Genomic DNA, 9,643 nt, shown 5'->3' on the forward strand with positions numbered 1-9,643 from the left:
CTGTTGGTGGCCTTTTTGTCTTTTTGACAGTGTCTTTTGCCTTACGGAAGCTTTGCAATTTTATGAGGTCCCATTTGTCAATTCTTGATTTTATGAAAAGTCTATTTTCAAAGAAAACTTTTTAAAAAATGAAAAAGATGCACATAGATTTGTGGGCTAATTTATAACTTATGTGTATCTTTTTCATTTTTTTAAATGTAATGTGTATGAGATTCAGTGCTTAGATATATTTATATGTAGACATGAAGGGAGGGGCACATTTGAAATGAGGAATACATTTGAAAAGGAACATGTACTGTTTTACACTAAGGCAGAATTATGTTTCTAGCAGATATGTATACTTAAATATAACATACACATATAAAATTTAATCATCTTTTTTAAAACAAAGAAAATTATATTGGTATATAAAGGGAGAACCATTTTGTTCATAATGGTCCACATAGTGAAATGGATGGGAGATATAATCAATAAGGGGCCATGTCAATGAAGATCAGGTTAGGGCCATGAAATAGGAGACCATGGAAAAGATGTGAGAAAGCATCATAGAGTTGGGAAGACAGAAGTCCAATTGTCTATGCTCTGTTTCTGAAATAGCACAGCAGTTTGGAATCTTGAGTTTTTAAAGAGCTATTTATTGTTATTTTATGGATATATATAATTGTCAGTATGTCTATATGGGTAGCGTGGGCATTCTTGGTACCTGGTAAAGATAATAGATTGTGCCAGATTATCTGAGACTAGACTTAGTGGTGGTGAAGTTGCAATATGGGAATTGAACCCAGGGACTCTGGAAGAATAGCCAGTGATCTTCACTATTGAATCATCTCACCAACACTCTGGACTCCTTGACTTTAGATCAGTGTATATTCACACCTGCATAATACTGAGATGATCAAGTTATATTGTTTGAAGATTCTCAGACTAAGGAGTATGAGGAAAAGTTAGAACAGCAAAGTAAGTTCATAGGAAGAAACTGATTCTCCTCTGTTCCCTCAAATGATTGTACCTCATTAGTATTTTGTGTTTCACAAGCAACACAGAATATTTCACTGTAATAAATGAATAAATAAATAAATATTAGGAAGTATGGTCTTTTTGGAGGAGGTGTGGCATTGTTACAATAAATATGTCACTGTGGAAGCAGGGCTTTGAGGTCATAAATGGTTAAACTACACCCAGGTTGAAACAGTTCTCTCCATTTCTATGCTGCCTTTGGATCAAGATGTAGAACTCCCAGCTCCTCCAGCACTGTGTCTTCCTGTATGTTGCCATGCTTTCTATCATGATGATAATGGATGAAACCTCTGAAACTGTAAGACAGGGTTAATTAATTGTTTGCCTTTATAAGAGTTGCCTTCATCATAGTGTCTCTTCACAGCAAAAAATAAAAAAATGCTAACTAAGACAGAAGAGCACTTTTATAGATAATTGATAGAGACAATGCAAGCAGTGGAGACATTTATTTAAACACATCCCACTATATTCAGTACTGCAAAGATATGTTAGGTTTTCTTCCATTAATAATGTAATTTATCAAACAAATTGGGTAGTGATCCTTCTGTTTCAATTTTGTGGAATAATTTTAAGAGTATTTGTATCAGGTCTTCTTTGAAGGACTGATAGAATTCTGTACTAAACCCATCTGGTCCTGGCTGGCCGTTTTTATTTTTTTGGTTTTTGGTTTTTTTTTTTTTTTTGGTTGGGAGACTTGTAGTGACTGCTTCTATAACTTTAGGGGTTATGGGGTATTTTAGATGACTTATCTGATCCTGATTTAATATTGGCACCAGGTATCAGGCTAGAAAATTGCCCATTTCATCCAGATTTTCCAATTTTGTTGAAGATCAGCTTCTGAGGTAGGAGCTGAGGATTTTTTTTTAAAATTTCCTCAGTTTCCATTGTTGTCTCCTTTAATTTTTCTAATTTTATTACTTTGGATACTTAGTCTAGCTAAGGGTTTATCTATCTTATTGATTTTTTTCAAAGAAACATGGTTTTGTTGATTCTTTGTATAGTTCTTTTTATTTCTACTTTGTTGATTTTGGCCTTGAGGGTTTAATTATTATTATTATAATTTCCTACTATCTATTCCTCTTGGGTGTATTTGCTTTTTTTTTTTTTTTTTTTTTTTTTTTTTTACAGCTTTCAGGTGTACTGCCAATCTGCTAGTATATACTCTCTTCAGTTTCTTTTCGGAGGCATTTAGAGCTATGTGTTTTCCTCTTAGCACTGCTTTCATTCTGTCTCCTAAGTTCTGGCAACATGTGCCTCCATTTTCATTAAATTTTAAAAAGTCCTTAATTTCTTTATTTATTTCTCCTTTGTCTAATTTATCATTGAGTAGAGCATTGTTCAGCTTCTATGTGTATGTGGACATTTCATTGTTCCTGATGTAATTGAAGACTAGTCTTAGTCCATAGTGATCTGATAGGATGCATGGGATTATTTCAAACTTCTTTTATATGTTGAGGCCTGTTTTGTGATCAATGATATGATCAATTTTTTTGAGAAGGAACCATGAGTTGCTGAGAAAGTATATTCTTTTGTTTTAAGATAAATGTTTTATAGATATCTGTTAAATCCATTTGGTTTATAGCTTCTGTTGCTTTCACTGTGTCACTGTTTAGCTTCTGTTTCCATGATGTGACCTTTTATAAGAGTGGGGTGTTGAAGTCTCCCACTATTATTGTGTAAGGTACAAGTGGGCTTTGAGCTTTAGTATAGTTTCCTTTATATAGGTGCATGCCGTTGTGTTTGGAGCATCAATGAACAGAATTGAGAATCCTTCTTGGTAGATTTTTCCTTTGATGAGTATGAAGTATTCTTCCTTACCATTTTTAATAACTTTCGGGTAACAGTCAATTTTATTTTATATTAGAGTTGCTACTCTAGCTTATTTCTTGGGTCATTTTGCTTAGAAAAATTTTCCAAGCCTTTTGCTCTGAGGTGTAGCCACAATTAGGCTTATACCTAAACCACAAAGACCCAACAAAGAAAGAGAACTTCAGAACAATTTCCTTTATAAATATTGATGTAAAAATACTCAATAAATTTCTCACAAACCAAATCCAAGAGTATATCAAATCAATCATTCAACATGATCAAGTAGGCTTCATCTCTGGAATGTAGGGATAGTTCAGTATATGGAAATCCATCAATGTAATCTACTATATAATCAAATACACAGAAAAAATGACAGGATCATCTCATTAGATGTTGGCAAAGCATTTGACAAAATTCAACACTCCTTCATGGTAAAGGTCTTTGAAATATCAGGAATTCAAAGCCCATACCTAAACAATGTAAAACCAATATACAACAAATCAGTAGCCAACATCAAAATAAATGGAGAGAATTGTGAACCAACCCTACTAAAATCAGGGACTAGACAAAGCTGCCCACTCTCTCCCTATGTATTCAATATGGTACTGGAAGTCCTAGCTAGAGTATTTAGACAAGAAAAGGAATCAAAGGGATCTATACAAATTGAAAGGGAAAATTCAAAATATCACTATTTGCAGAAGGTATGATAGTATACTTAAGTGGCCACAAAAATGCAACCAAAGAACTCCTAAACCTAATAAACAACTTAAGCAAAGTGGCTGGATATAAAATTAACTCACATAAACCAGTGGCCTTCCTCTATTTAAAGGATAAAGAGGCTAAGAAATTAGGGAAAAGACCCCATTCACAACAGTCTCAAGGAATACAAAATACCTAGGTGTGACTCTAACAAAGCAAATGAAAGATCTGTATGAAAAGAACTTCAAGTTTCTGAAGAAAGAAATCCAAGAAGATCTCAGAAGATGGGAAGATCTCCCATGCTCATGGTTTGGCAGGATTAATATAGTAATAATGGCCATCTGTTTTGTTTTGTTTTGTTTTGTTTTGTTTTGTTTTGTTTTGTTTTGAAGCCAGGGTTTCTCTGTTTAGCCCCGGCTGTCCTAGAATTCATTCTGTAGATCAGGCTGATCTTGAATTCAGAAGTCATCCTGCCTCTGCTTCTCAAATGCTGGGATTAAAGGCTTGTGCCACAACTGCCTAGTTAAATATGGCTATCTTGCCAAAAGCAATCTACCCTATTCAATAGAATACCCTGAAAATTATAACTCAATTCTTCATAAATTAGAAGTAGATCAGATCTATATAAAAACTTTATTAAAACATTTTTATAAAATTAAAAATTTTATTAAAAAGTTTAATTAAAACTTTTTATTAAAGCTTTTTATAACATTTTAGACAAAAAGTATTCTATGTAGAAAAAATACTTAATAGATAAAATATTACATAAAAGGGGAGTTAAAAATAGGATGTTGATGGAAAGGTCTAAGCAGTATATTATTCTATAAGTTCATTATAATCTCAAAGCAATCGTTTCATATGCCCTTGTTTAATCATAGTTCACACCTGTGGCTTGATCCTGGGACCTGACCTAAAATGAATGTTTTTTTTTCTTGATCACAAATATGTCCCAAAACTATTTCTCATCTTAGTGCAATTTATGAATGGTCATGGTATACCTTATTATGCAGCCTTTACTTGCTATTCTATGAGAAGGAAGTACATTTTATTCTTCATTCTAACTTAATTATATCTTTCTAGTAAAACAACTAAAACCATCTCCTTAATCTTTCTTTCTAAAATTATTTTAATCATTTCAGGAATTATATAGAGTCATTAATTTATCTATACAGCATTATTTCATGAAGTTTATCTACATGTTGATCTGCAAAGAATTTTCCAAATAGGAAGGGTTATAACCCAGGAAATAATCACACCAGTATATAGGCAGTGAGAGTCTCCAAGATCCACTTACATCAACCCAAATGAATGAGGAATATGCCATGCCTCACCAGAGTGCACCCATCAGAGCTGAGCAAGGAGGTGGGAGTCTCCAAGATCTCACTTGCTCACTGAAGCTCTTCTTGAATGAAGAACACCATTAGACATTTTGCATTACAATTTTATTGAGTGTGTCACAATTCAGTGCTTGTACACAGTAATAACTGGCTTTAGATCTATCATAATACACACAATCCTGTCATTATTTTCATGGAGATATATTTCTCTACTATGCAAATTTTATTTATTCCTCTAAGCATATTCTGTTCCATTACTTTCCTTTTTTCCTTCTTTTCTTCCTCTCTTTCTGCCTGTCTTCCTCCCTTCTGTAGTTCTTGAAAATTCTAAGCAATTGACCAATAATTGATTCCCATCACCACCCTATATATACACAGTGACTGTTGAATGTAAATACACTGGTGTTGCTTGTGTCCCCAACCATTTGCCTTGGGTGCTAGGTTGGGGTAAAAATGTGTAGAGTCAACCATACAGACTCTGGGAGTCAAGAAAGTGGCAAAAGTAGACACTTTTATTGTAGGAAGTGGGCAAGCTTTTATACCCTCCACTGAGGTCATGTTGGCACATGACCACTTGCTCCATGTAGTTGGCACCATCTGATTGGTTGCTCTGATCATGAACTTTGTCTGTCATCATTGGTGTCTGAGTGTCAAGCAGGCTATAGGCTTTAACAGACACAGGAGTTACTGTTGCACATAAGTGGGTCTTTGTAAGCAAACCATCATGGTTTGCTGATTCATTCCTCCTACATATTGCTATACATATAAGTATAAATTCTAGAGTTACAGATGTTACTAAATCACATGAAATATTTTTATTTTTTCAAATAATTATTCTCTCTTTATTCTAAATATTTAAGAATCTTTTCTAGTTCCATAGAAATGTATGATGCATCAGTCCTATGGATTTTCACCATGCTCTAAATACATTTCCAGGGTTTTTTGCTGGCAAATAACTGAGACTTATGTTAAACTGATACTAGCCTCTGTAAAACATGCATGATATGATAACTTATTTATGAAAAAACATAAATGTTTATTCACTGTTTTTTCATGCTCAGGACATTGGACACATTATTCATTATATTGACTGCTGAAAATGAAAATGATATTTTATTATATGCTACATAGATATTCATGTTTATGAAGGCACTGCCAACATTTTAAAGTCACTTGGTTGTGGGCAGGGAGACAACTTAATAGTTATAAAGCACTTGCCACACAAATGTGAAGACTAGAGTTTGGATTCCTAGCAGTCATAACAATTCTTGTCAGTTGACAATTGTTGTCAATTGTTGTCAATTCTTGTCATAACAATTCCATCAAGAAAACACCTAAGAAATATTCTTCACCCAAAACTGGCTACAATTAATGTATAATACCTAGTTCTAGCCTTGATTGAGATAATGTGCTGCAATGATTAGGGGGTAAGACTGGCAAAGGACACTGCTCCAGTGAAGACACTATATCTCTATTCATTCTAGAGAACCCACTGCACTCAGAGAAGTTGGAGAGAACCCTGCCTCCCCCAAGTCCCTCAGCTGTTGCTGGTAGCCTGGTAGACTCAGAACCTATCACCCACCAAAAAACCCACCATCCCGAATTACACCAGACTTCTGAACAGAGGCTATGAAAGCCAGTAAAGCCTGATCAGAGGTCATCCAGACTCAAAGAGAGCAGAAATGCAATTCCAGGTTACTATACCCAGCAAAACTATCAATCAACATAGATGGAGAAAACAAAACTTTCCAGGTCAAAACCAAATTCACACAGTATCTAACTACCAACCCAGTCTCACAGAGGATACTGGAAGGAAAATGTCAACACAAGTAAGATACCTGCACCAAAGAAAGGACAAGAAATTAAGCATCTCCCAAAAATGTAAAAAGCAGGGAGCCAAAAGAACATAAAACTACCTACAAAAACAAACATGTCAGGAATCCACAGTCATCTGTAATATCTCTCAATATTAATGGAATCAACTCATCTATAAAAAGCATAAGCTAACAGACTGGATATGCAAACAAAACCCAACATTCTGCTGTATACAAGAAACACACCTCAACAACAAAGACAGAACTATCTCAGAGATCTCAGAATAAAAGAATGGAAAAGGTCTTAAAAGCAAATGGTCCAAGGAAACAAGCAGGAGTTGCCATCCTAATATCCAATAAAATAGAATTTCAACCAAAAGTTATCAAGCATGATGAAGAAGGACACTTCATATTAATCAAGGGAAACCCCGCCAAGAAAAGTATAAATTCTCAGGATCTATGCCCCAAATGTAAGAGCACACAAATTCATAAAAGAAAATTTACTAAAACTCAAAACTCACATTGAACCACACACAGTAGGATTTCAACACCCCATTCTCACCAATGGAAAGGTCACTGAAACAGAAACTAAACAGAGACACAGGGAAACTAAGAGAGGTTATGAACCAAATGGATTTAACATAAATCTAAAAAAATATTTTATCCTAAAAGAAAAGAACACACCTTTTTCTAAGCACCTCATGGTACCTTCTCCAAAATCAACCATATAATTGGTCACAAAACAACCTTCAACATATACAAGAAGATTGAAATAATACCATGCATCCTATCAGGCCACCATGGCCTAAGGCAGGTCTTCAAGAACAGCAAATCCTACAGAAAGCCCACATACTGAATAACACTTTACTTAGTGATAACTTGGATAGGGAAGAAATAAAGAAATTAAAGACTTTCTGGAATATACCCAAACCTATGGGACACAATGAAAGCAGTGCTAAGAGAAAAGTTCATAGCACTAAGTGCCCTGGTAAAGAAACTGGAGAGATCTTAAAATAACTTAACAGCACATCTGAGAGCCCTAGAACAAAAAGAAGTAAACTCACCCAAGGGGAGAAGAAGGCAGGAAATAGTCAAACTCAGGGCTGAAATCGACCAAATAGAAAAAACAAAAACAAAAACAATAAACAAACAAACAAACAAAAACCCAAAACAATACAAAGAGTCAGCAAAACCAAAAGGTGGTTCTTTGAAAGGAACAAAAAGATAGATTAAACCCCTAGCCAAACTAACTAAAGGGCCAAGAGGCAGTATCCAAATTCAAAACATCAGAAATGAAAAGGGAGACATAACAGCAGAAACGGAGGGAATTCAAAAAGTCATCATATTCTATTATAAAAGCCTATACTCAACAAAACTAGAAAATCTATATGGAATGGATGGTTTGATACCACATGCCAAAGTTAAATCAAGAGCAGGTAAATTACTTAAACAGGCCCCTATTACACAAGGAAATAGAAGAAGTCATTAAAAACCTCCCAACAAAAACAAACTTCAGGGCCAGATGGATTTTGTGAGATTTCTACCAGACATTCAAAGAAAACCTGGTACCAATATTCTTTATATATTTGGATATTAGCCCTCTATTGGATGTGGGGTTAGTGAATATTTTCTCCAATCATTAGCTTCTCTATTTATCTTATCTACTATATCCTTCGCCTCACAGAAGTTTTCCAGTTTTATGACATCTCATTTATGATTTCTTGATCTTAGAGCATGAGCCATTGGAGTTCTGTTTAGGAAATTTCCCCCTGTGTCAATGAGTTCAAGGCTCTTTCCCACTTACTCTTCTATTAGATTCAGTGTATCTCCTTTTATGTTGAGGTCTTTGACCCAAGTGGACTTGAGCTTTGTACAAGGTGACAAATATGGCTCTACTTTCATTCTTCTACATACAGACAGTCAGTTACACCAGCACCATGGATTCAAGATACATTCCTTTTTTCATTGTACATTTTTAGCTTTTTTGTCAAAGATCAAGTGATGATAAATGTGTGCTTTTATTCCTGGGTCTTTATTTCTATTCCATTGATCAACATGTCTGTCTCTGTACCAATACCATGTAGTTATTATCACTATTGCTGTGTAGTAAAATTGAGGTCAGGGATTTTGATTCCCCCTGCTCTTCTTTTATAGTTAAGAAATGTTTTTGCTATTCTGTTTTTATTTTTTTCCTTTCCAGATGAATTTGGGAATTGCTCTTTCCATGTCTTTGAAGAATTGTGTTGGAATTTTGATGGGGGTTTCATCAAATCTGTAGATTGCCCTTGGCATAATGGTCATTTTTAATATGATAATTCTTCCAATCCATGAGCAAGGGAGATCTCTCCATTTTCTGAGATCTTCTATGACTTCTTTCTTGAGAGACATGAAGTTATTGTTATACAGGACTTTGACTTGTTTGGTTAGAGTTACCCAAGGTATTTTATACTATTTATGGCTATTGTGAAAACAATTGTTTCCATAATTTTGTTCTGGACCTGTTTATCCTTTATATAAAGGAAGGTTACTGATTTATTTGAGTTAATTTGATATTCATCCACTTTGCTGAAGTTGGTTATCAGCTGAAGAAGTTCTCTGGTAGAATATTTGGGATTGCTTATGCCTACTATCATATCATCTGCAAATAGTGATAACTTTATTCCTTCTTTACCAATTTATATCCCCTTGATATCTTTTTGTTGTCTTATTGTTCTAGCTAACATTTCAAGTACTGTATTAGAAAGATATGGGGAGAGTGGGCTTCCTTGTCTTGTCCCCAATTTCAGTAGGATTGCTTCAAGTATATCTCCATTTAATTTGATATTGTCTGTTTGAAATTTCTCTCCTGATATAGATTGTCTCACAATTGTGGTCTTTTTTTATTAGATATTTTCTTTATTTACATTTCAAATGTTATTTCAAGAAGTTAATCACCAAAAAAAAAAAAAAAAAAAAAAAAAAAAAAAA

This window comes from Mus pahari, unplaced genomic scaffold (genome assembly GCF_900095145.1).
Source record: "Mus pahari unplaced genomic scaffold, PAHARI_EIJ_v1.1 scaffold_12290_1, whole genome shotgun sequence".
Taxonomy (NCBI): domain Eukaryota; kingdom Metazoa; phylum Chordata; class Mammalia; order Rodentia; family Muridae; genus Mus; species Mus pahari.